This window comes from Oncorhynchus gorbuscha, unplaced genomic scaffold (assembly GCF_021184085.1).
Source record: "Oncorhynchus gorbuscha isolate QuinsamMale2020 ecotype Even-year unplaced genomic scaffold, OgorEven_v1.0 Un_scaffold_2096, whole genome shotgun sequence".
In the NCBI taxonomy this organism is placed as follows: Eukaryota; Metazoa; Chordata; class Actinopteri; order Salmoniformes; family Salmonidae; genus Oncorhynchus; species Oncorhynchus gorbuscha.
Window position 1 is genome coordinate 82,328 of NW_025746689.1, and position 8,498 is coordinate 90,825.

Consider the following 8,498-nt stretch of genomic DNA (forward strand, 5'->3'; position numbering starts at 1 on the left):
CTATAAATTACAAGCTTATTATGCATAACCCATCATTCATTTGCTAAATAGAAGACTAATACTGCATTGAATGTATTACCTGAAAGAGGTGGGCTAGGACATCTATATATATATATATATAGAACAATCTAGAACAGGATGATTTATTTTGGATGCAATTTGAATGGAGTTGATGGAGAGAGAAAGACACAGTGCTCCTTCGTGATATTCGAGTGACAGGCTGTTTTAAAACTCTGTAGCTGTGATAAAATCAAATAAAACATATTTACAATTTAAAAAATAAGATGACCCAGATGGAGCCAGATGGAGATGGGTAAATTAGATGCGCATTCATTCTTTATATTTATATTACTGTATCAAAGACTATGCAGCAGAAAATGTAGGAATAACCTGCATTATGAACTGTGCTCCATACTGAGATGGGCTGTCTGTCTGTCCCACACCCTGCATTATGAACTGTGCTCCATACTGAGATGGGCTGTCTGTCCCCACCCTGCATTATGAACTGTGCTCCATACTGAGATGGGCTGTCTGTCCCCACCCTGCATTATGAACTGTGCTCCATACTGAGATGGGCTGTCTGTCCCCACCCTGCATTATGAACTGTGCTCCATACTGAGATGGGCTGTCTGTCCCCACCCTGCATTATGAACTGTGCTCCATACTGAGATGGGCTGTCTGTCCCCACCCTGCATTATGAACTGTGCTCCATACTGAGATGGGCTGTCTGTCCCCACCCTGCATTATGAACTGTGCTCCATACTGAGATGGGCTGTCTGTCCCCACCCTGCATTATGAACTGTGCTCCATACTGAGATGGGCTGTCTGTCCCCACCTTACATTATGAACTGTGCTCCATACTGAGATGGGCTGTCTGTCCCCACCCCTGTGCTCCATACTGAGATTATGAACTGTGCTCCATACTGAGATGGGCTGTCTGTCCCACACCCTGCATTATGAACTGTGCTCCATACTGAGATGGGCTGTCTGTCCCCACCCTGCATTATGAACTGTGCTCCATACTGAGATGGGCTGTCTGTCCCCACCCTGCATTATGAACTGTGCTCCATACTGAGATGGGCTGTCTGTCCCCACCCTGCATTATGAACTGTGCTCCATACTGAGATGGGCTGTCTGTCCCCACCCTGCATTATGAACTGTGCTCCATACTGAGATGGGCTGTCTGTCCCCACCCTGCATTATGAACTGTGCTCCATACTGAGATGGGCTGTCTGTCCCCACCCTGCATTATGAACTGTGCTCCATACTGAGATGGGCTGTCTGTCCCCACCCTGCATTATGAACTGTGCTCCATACTGAGATGGGCTGTCTGTCCCCACCCTGCATTATGAACTGTGCTCCATACTGAGATGGGCTGTCTGTCCCCACCCTGCATTATGAACTGTGCTCCATACTGAGATGGGCTGTCTGTCCCCACCCTGCATTATGAACTGTGCTCCATACTGAGATGGGCTGTCTGTCCCACCTACATTATGAACTGTGCTCCATACTGAGATGGGCTGTCTGTCCCCACCCTGCATTATGAACTGTGCTCCATACTGAGATGGCCTGTCTGTCCCCACCCTGCATTATGAACTGTGCTCCATACTGAGATGGGCTGTCTGTCCCCACCCTGCATTATGAACTGTGCTCCATACTGAGATGGGCTGTCTGTCCCCACCCTGCATTATGAACTGTGCTCCATACTGAGATGGGCTGTCTGTCCCCACCCTGCATTATGAACTGTGCTCCATACTGAGATGGGCTGTCTGTCCCCACCCTGCATTATGAACTGTGCTCCATACTGAGATGGGCTGTCTGTCCCCACCCTGCATTATGAACTGTGCTCCATACTGAGATGGGCTGTCTGTCCCCACCCTGCATTATGAACTGTGCTCCATACTGAGATGGGCTGTCTGTCCCCACCCTGCATTATGAACTGTGCTCCATACTGAGATGGGCTGTCTGTCCCCACCCTGCATTATGAACTGTGCTCCATACTGAGATGGGCTGTCTGTCCCCACCCTGCATTATGAACTGTGCTCCATACTGAGATGGGCTGTCTGTCCCACCCTGCATTATGAACTGCTCCATACTGAGATGGGCTGTCTGTCCCCACCCTGCATTATGAACTGTGCTCCATACTGAGATGGGCTGTCTGTCCCCACCCTGCATTATGAACTGTGCTCCATACTGAGATGGGCTGTCTGTCCCCACCCTGCATTATGAACTGTGCTCCATACTGAGATGGGCTGTCTGTCCCCACCCTGCATTATGAACTGTGCTCCATACTGAGATGGGCTGTCTGTCCCCACCCTGCATTATGAACTGTGCTCCATACTGAGATGGGCTGTCTGTCCCCACCCTGCATTATGAACTGTGCTCCTACTGAGATGGGCTGTCTGTCCATACTGAGATGGGCTGTCTGTCCCCACCCTGCATTATGAACTGTGCTCCATACTGAGATGGGCTGTCTGTCCCCACCCTGCATTATGAACTGTGCTCCATACTGAGATGGGCTGTCTGTCCCCCCATTATGAACTGTGCTCCATTGAGATGAACCCTGCATTATGAACTCCATACTGAGATGGGCTGTCTGTCCCCACCCTGCATTATGAACTGTGCTCCATACTGAGATGGGCTGTCTGTCCCCACCCTGCATTATGAACTGTGCTCCATACTGAGATGGGCTGTCTGTCCCCACCCTGCATTATGAACTGTGCTCCATACTGAGATGGGCTGTCTGTCCCCACCCTGCATTATGAACTGTGCTCCATACTGAGATGGGCTGTCTGTCCCCACCCTGCATTATGAACTGTGCTCCATACTGAGATGGGCTGTCTGTCCCCACCCTGCATTATGAACTGTGCTCCATACTGAGATGGAACTGTGCTCCATACTGAGATGGGCTCCCCACCCTGCATTATGAACTGTGCTCCATACTGAGATGGCCTGTCTGTCCCCACCCTGCATTATGAACTGTGCTCCATACTGAGATGGGCTGTCTGTCCCCACCCTGCATTATGAACTGTGCTCCATACTGAGATGGGCTGTCTGTCCCCACCCTGCATTATGAACTGTGCTCCATACTGAGATGGGCTGTCTGTCCCCACCCTGCATTATGAACTGTGCTCCATACTGAGATGGGCTGTCTGTCCCCACCCTGCATTATGAACTGTGCTCCATACTGAGATGGGCTGTCTGTCCCCACCCTGCATTATGAACTGTGCTCCATACTGAGATGGGCTGTCTGTCCCCACCCTGCATTATGAACTGTGCTCCATACTGAGATGGGCTGTCTGTCCCCACCCTGCATTATGAACTGTGCTCCATACTGAGATGGGCTGTCTGTCCCCACCCTGCATTATGAACTGTGCTCCATACTGAGATGGGCTGTCTGTCCCCACCCTGCATTATGAACTGTGCTCCATACTGAGATGGGCTGTCTGTCCCCACCCTGCATTATGAACTGTGCTCCATACTGAGATGGGCTGTCTGTCCCCACCCTGCATTATGAACTGTGCTCCATACTGAGATGGGCTGTCTGTCCCCACCCTGCATTATGAACTGTGCTCCATACTGAGATGGGCTGTCTGTCCCCACCCTGCATTATGAACTGTGCTCCATACTGAGATGGGCTGTCTGTCCCCACCCTGCATTATGAACTGTGCTCCATACTGAGATGGGCTGTCTGTCCCCACCCTGCATTATGAATCCATACTGGGATGGGCTGTCTGTCCCTGTGCTCCATACTGAGATGGGCTGTCTGTCCCCACCCTGCATTATGAACTGTGCTCCATACTGAGATGGGCTGTCTGTCCCCACTGCCTGTGCTGAGATTATGATTATGAACTGTGCTCCATACTGAGATGGGCTGTCTGTCCCCACCCTGCATTATGAACTGTGCTCCATACTGAGATGGGCTGTCTGTCCCCACCCTGCATTATGAACTGTGCTCCATACTGAGATGGGCTGTCTGTCCCCACCCTGCATTATGAACTGTGCTCCATACTGAGATGGGCTGTCTGTCCCCACCCTGCATTATGAACTGTGCTCCATACTGAGATGGGCTGTCTGTCCCCACCCTGCATTATGAACTGTGCTCCATACTGAGATGGGCTGTCTGTCCCCACCCTGCATTATGAACTGTGCTCCATACTGAGATGGGCTGTCTGTCCCCACCCTGCATTATGAACTGTGCTCCATACTGAGATGGGCTGTCTGTCCCCACCCTGCATTATGAACTGTGCTCCATACTGAGATGGGCTGTCTGTCCCCACCCTGCATTATGAACTGTGCTCCATACTGAGATGGGCTGTCTGTCCCCACCCTGCATTATGAACTGTGCTCCATACTGAGATGGGCTGTCTGTCCCCACCCTGCATTATGAACTGTGCTCCATACTGAGATGGGCTGTCTGTCCCCACCCTGCATTATGAACTGTGCTCCATACTGAGATGGGCTGTCTGTCCCCACCCTGCATTATGAACTGTGCTCCATACTGAGATGGGCTGTCTGTCCCCACCCTGCATTATGAACTGTGCTCCATACTGAGATGGGCTGTCTGTCCCCACCCTGCATTATGAACTGTGCTCCATACTGAGATGGGCTGTCTGTCCCCACCCTGCATTATGAACTGTGCTCCATACTGAGATGGGCTGTCCCCACCTGTGTTGATGATTCATCATGCAGAGGCTGTCTGTCCCCACCCTGCATTATGAACTGTGACAGATTTATGACATCACATATCATTTAACATTTACATTCACGCCTCGCTGTTCAAATTGATTATAATTGACTGGTTTCTCTCTGTTATTTATTCCGGGAAAGGGAGTGGTTTGGCCGGTAAATCGCTGTAGTTCTCGGTAACCGGTTTCCCACCATTTCAACCCAGGCAGGCAGAGGGCAGCAGTCATTCAGCTGGGTTTAATGACCAAGTTCTATTAGCCACATCCTGGGAGCTTCTACACACACACACACACACACACACACACACACACACACACACACACACACACACACACACACACACACACACACACACACACACACACACACACACACACACACACACACACACACACACACACACTGAACAGGCCCCTGAGTGGGAGGGAGGTGATTATGGCTGATCAGTAGGGTGTGAGGTGAGTGGAGTCCTACTGCTAGGAACTGTAATTATAGACTTTCTCATCCTCTCTTATCCTCTGCTCCCTGTCTCCCTCCCCCTCTCCCTCCTCCCCACCCCTGAACCTCCTCTGGGCCCTCCCTCTCACCTCCTCCCCTCTCCTTCTCCTCCTCTCCTCCTCCTCTCCTCCTCTCCTCCCCCCCTCATTCCTGACCCTCCTCTCCCTCCCCTCTCCTCCTCCCTCTCCTTCCTCCTCTCCTCCTCCTCTCCTCCTCTCCTCCTCCCCTCTCCTTCTCCTCCTCTCACCCTTCCCTCTTCTCCACTCATTCTCCACCCCTCCTCCTCCTCTTCTCCTCTCTCCCTTCCCTCTTCTCCTCTCATCCTCCACCCCTCCTCCTCCTCTTCTCCTCTCTCCCTTCCCTCTTCTCCTCTCATCCTCCCCACCCCTCCCCTCTCCTCCTCTCCTCCTCTCACCCTTCCCTCTTCTCCACTCATTCTCCACCCCTCCTCCTCCTCTCCTCCTCTCACCCTTCCCTCTTCTCCTCTCATCCTCCCCTCCCTCTCCTCCCTCTCCTCCTCTCCTCCTCTCACCCTTCCCTCTTCTCCCTCATTCTCCCCTTCCCCTCCTCCTCCTCTCCTCCTCTCACCCTTCCCTCTTCTCCTCTCATCCTCCCCACCCCTCCCCTCTCCTCCTCTCCTCCTCTCACCCTTCCTCTTCTCCACTCATTCTCCACCCCTCCTCCTCCTCTCCTCCTCTCACCCTTCCCTCTCCTCCTCTCCTCCTCTCTCCCTTCCCTCTTCTCCTCTCACCCTTCCCTCTCCTCCTCTCCTCCCCACCCCTCCCCTCTCCTCCTCTCCTCCTCTCACCCTTCCCTCTTCTCCACTCATTCTCCACCCCTCCTCCTCCTCTCCTCCTCTCACCCTTCCCTCTTCTCCTTTCATCCTCCCCCACCCCCTCCCCTCTCCTCCTCTCCTCCTCTCTCCCTTCCCTCTTCTCCTCTCATCCTCCCCTCCCCTCTGCTGGTCTCAGACTGGCAGGGCTCTCATCATTAGGCCCAGGCATCCCTTCTCACCACATGACAAGTCCAGGTTAAGAAAACTCAACATGGCTTCCATTGTCACTTCAGGATATTAATTGAAATTGTATTCAAAAGTGCCATTTGTTTTTAATGAAGATTTGATCAACTTATGAATTGAATTCCCTTTCTGAATTGACTGATTTGAAATGGAATTGACACATACCCTGCCACATACACATGTACAGTAGATCTCTAGCGATACTAAACCAGGTTAGTAAGTAAGTTAGTACATATTCTGTTTTGTTGGTTAATCATTTCATTTCATATGTGAACCATTACAGTATACTGTAGTTCCATTCCTTCTTAAATACTGATTTTTGTTTTACTCTCAGAATATCTACTTTTCAAAATACAGCAGAGATCAATTTAATAGAAAAATATATTCAGCCTTTCTCATCATCATACAAGTGATCGTTTGTTCATTTAAGAAATGATAAAGAAGTAACGTTGATCTCAAAGAGAAGTTAAAAGAGAAGCCTGCACACCTGCAGCTTCCTGGACCAGGGTTTAGGCTCCAGCTCTCTATGCAGATAAGCAGAGGTAGAATCTACTGCCATGATAGTTATTTGATCATCAGTAAACCGTGTTTGAATCCAGGGAGATATTTTCCTAGCAGTACAGTAGATATGGTTTAGCTAACAGTGACAGTACAGTACATCACAAGCCACTGCTGTAGCTGTCAATGGTTGTTGTTCGTGCTCCAGGTAGAAATGACCATTATCCAGTGTTGTTGTTGTCGTCTATCCTCTGGTGGCCACGTTTCCCTGAGGGTGTGTCTCTCCCTCGAAGACTATATTGTCATAGTGATGTGGTTGCCAGGCCTCGGTGGGGGGTTGAGGAGTCAGGGTGGGGTCGGAAGGTGTTTGTCATTGAGAGGGACCTCATACAGCAGCTCTCTACCTGATCCTCCAGACACTGTGACGATAGGGACATCTGGTGGTGGGACAGAGGAACTGCTGCTCCTCCTCCCCGGGCCCTCCACTCCTAAGGCCTTCAGGATGTCAGCCTTACACATGGGGCAGGTCCTCTTGTCCAGCAGCCAGGGCTCGATACAGGCCTTGTGGAACAGATGACCACAGGTCAGGACGGTCACTACATCTCCTGGGCGGTATGACTCGATACACACGGCACAGGTGTGGCTGTCCGGGCTTCGTTTCCCTCGTCCCCGCGCTTCAGCGTACGCACCTCCAGCCGACCAATCGCTTTCTTGGCCTCATTCCTCAGCCGCCTATCGGTGAGATGGATCAGCCTGAGACTATGCAGTCGGTGGGCGGAGATGAATCCGAAGCAGACAATGGAGGCGCCCGTCACAATGAAGAAGGCGATAGACAGGAAGTAGAGCCAATAGGGTGTCCATCCAGGGTCCATGGGCTTTGCCCACCTCGATCACCATGGAGACGGCCACACCACTCCGCACTATGTTGGCGATCTCAACCCCTGGAGGTTACCGATCATGATGGCCACGGTGCCAGAGGTGTCACTGTGAGCCATGTAATCTGAGCTGTTACCGGTTCCATCCAGGTTATAGACCACTACGGCCGCCGCCCTGGCCCACGCTGCCCTGATCTTCTCACTGAAGGTACAGTTTCCCCTCTTGACCAGAGCGATCCAGAACCCCTGGGTGGTGGTGTTGTCGTTGGAGGGTAGGGGTCCCAGGCTGCAGCCCTGGGGTCTGAGGCAGGGAGGACCACCATCCCGGCAGCGCTCTCCAGAGGGGAGGAACGCCCGTACACCCCACACTCACAGAACCTGGTCTCTGTCTGGTTAGAGCTGCTGTCGTAGAAATGTACCCCACGTACGCCGTCCAGAATATCATCGCTGTCGTAGACTGGACCAGCCCGGACAGACAGACGAAGAACAGGACAAACATCTCTTCTGTTTAGACATGGTCTCACTAACACTACCACTAGGACCAGTCTCTCTTTGTTAGGACTTCTTCAGTCTTCTGTTTGTCTGTTGTTCTGTTCAGTTCCAGTTGTTAGTTAGTTAGTTGTTGTTCTCACTGCGTTCAGCCGTCTCTCTCTAGCTGTGTTTGTGACCTGTGTGTTGATAGTAATCAGATAGCAGCCTGCTGTAACCCTGCTCGCTCTGCGTCAGCTCTTCAGACTTATTATCTAAATGGACATTGGACTGTTGGGTAGAGACCAGCTATACAGCCAGGCAGAAGGGCTTGTGGTCTACATAGTACAGGTCTAAGGCCACAGGTTCCAGGTACCGGCTACGGTAAGGAACAGCACAGCACACAGCCATAAGCACATAAGCAAACAAAGAGATAACAACGCCATTAAGGA

The 8,498-nt window shown here is 51.5% G+C and overlaps 1 pseudogene; it reads right to left on the reverse strand.

Annotated features, from left to right (window-relative positions):
- Nucleotides 1-6,274: 6,274 nt before the first annotated feature.
- Nucleotides 6,275-8,236, reverse strand: LOC124024959 (annotated as a pseudogene).
- Nucleotides 8,237-8,498: the final 262 nt, after the last annotated feature.